Raw genomic sequence first — 1,880 nt, forward strand, 5'->3', positions numbered from 1 at the left:
CCTTTATCTTTACTTTCATTTGCATTTAGAGATAAATAATTTTACTCTTGTTTTTCTTTACTTTCTGCATTTTTATTAAAACCCCAAAAAAATTCATTTCTCTTCTTTACTATAGTTCATATTCTATTTTTGCATGTGAAGAACTAATCTTTCAGGACAGCTCCTACCGTTTGATCCAGAGATTGATAGGACTTTCCTGAGGAGAAGAAACCTATAGAAGGCATTCCAAGCAGCACAGGAGTCTTCAGAGATGGCTGATAAATTATTAAAGGATTATGCAGCACCTTATGCACGAGGGGTTCAGTCTAGCATCACTCGACCGCTAATCGAAGCTAACAACTTTGAGATCAAGCCTACAGTAATTCACATGGTTCAGCAGAATCAATTCGGAGGAGGACCACATGATGACCCAAACCACCACTTGGAACTTTTCAACGAGATCTGCGGCACCATGAAAGTGAACGGAGCCCCTCTAGAATCAGGAAGGTTATTGCTCTTCAGATTCTCCCTGAAAGATAGAGCCAAGCAGTGGCTGAATTCCCTTCCAGCAAATAATATTACATCTTGGGAGCAGTGTGAGCAGAAATTCCTAGATAAATTCTATCCACCAAGCAAAACTTCCCACATGAGAAATTTGATCGCAAGCTTCAAATAGATAGACTTAGAATCATTATTTGAAGCCTGGGACAGATTCAAGAGCATGCTGAGACAGTGCCCCCATCATGGCCTTGAGAAATGGTTAGTTCTACACACTTTCTACAATGGAAACAATTATCACACGAAGGTATCCCTCGATTCTGCAGTAGGAGGAGCACTGATGAACAAGAGCCTTGATGAAGCTGAAGAGATCATAGAGAATGTGGCACAGAATCACCATCAGTGGGCATTAGAAAGATCTGGTGGTTCTTTCTCAGGGAACACAAAAAAAGCTTCAGGAAAATTTGATGTAGATGTAGTCACTCTCATGTCTGCAAAGCTGGACGCTCTGACCAAGAAATTTGAGGCCATGGGAAACAACAACAACACAGTCAATACGATAGTTTATGTTTGTGAAACTTGCGGAAGTACGGATCATGCTCAAGATACTTGCCCCCTGGGGCTAATACAAGCACAGATAAACCAACTTGAGCAGTGTGATGTAATAGTCAGCTACAACCAAAGGCAAAATAATTCGTACTCTAACACATACAATCCAGGTTGGAGGAATCACCCAAACTTCTCATACCGAAATAATCAGGATCAAGGGCCAACAAAATAAAGCTATCAACCTGGACAACAGAGCTACTCACCTGGGCAGCAAAACTACTCGGCTGGATAACAAACTTTTCAACAACAACCTTCACAATTGTCCAGAATTGAAAAGATACTTGAAGAAGCCCTCTTAGAGCAAAAGGAGATGAAGAATGAGATCAAGCTGTTAACTCAAAGAATGGAAAATTTTGAAAAACATCAAAAGATGCAAGATAGACAGATAGCCCAGATAGCCCAATCCATCTCAAGAGCACAGGGAACATTTCCAGGGAAGCTAGATATAAATCCAGTGGAACATTGCAACCGCATTGAGCTGAGGAGTGGACGTATTGTAGGAATCCCCAAATCATTACCCAGAAGGAACTTGACTCAGAGAAGGAGCCCTCTCTCCTAATGCCCAATCAGGCTCAAAACAGGGATGGAGAGGAGGCTACTAAAAAGGTTGAAGAAACTCTTCAAGTTCTCCTACAGAATCAGACGATTCCTTTCCCTCAGAAACTGATAACCTCCCAGAAGGATGAAGAGTTCAACCACTTCCTGAAGAAGATCAAGGAAATCTGCATAGAAGTGCCACTGATAGATGCACTGCACCAAATGTTGAAGTTTGTGAAGTTCTTAAAGGGTATTTT

At 41.3% G+C, this 1,880-nt stretch overlaps 1 non-coding gene across 1 annotated transcript; it reads right to left on the reverse strand.

The window, feature by feature from the left end:
- Positions 1 to 623: 623 nt before the first annotated feature.
- LOC121993389 lies at positions 624 to 729 on the reverse strand. The gene has a single exon (XR_006115243.1). It is a non-coding gene; the product is annotated as a small nucleolar RNA R71 (small nucleolar RNA).
- Between the last annotated feature and the right edge of the window lie 1,151 nt (positions 730 to 1,880).

This window comes from Zingiber officinale, chromosome 6B, assembly GCF_018446385.1.
Source record: "Zingiber officinale cultivar Zhangliang chromosome 6B, Zo_v1.1, whole genome shotgun sequence".
Lineage (NCBI taxonomy): Eukaryota > Viridiplantae > Streptophyta > Magnoliopsida > Zingiberales > Zingiberaceae > Zingiber > Zingiber officinale.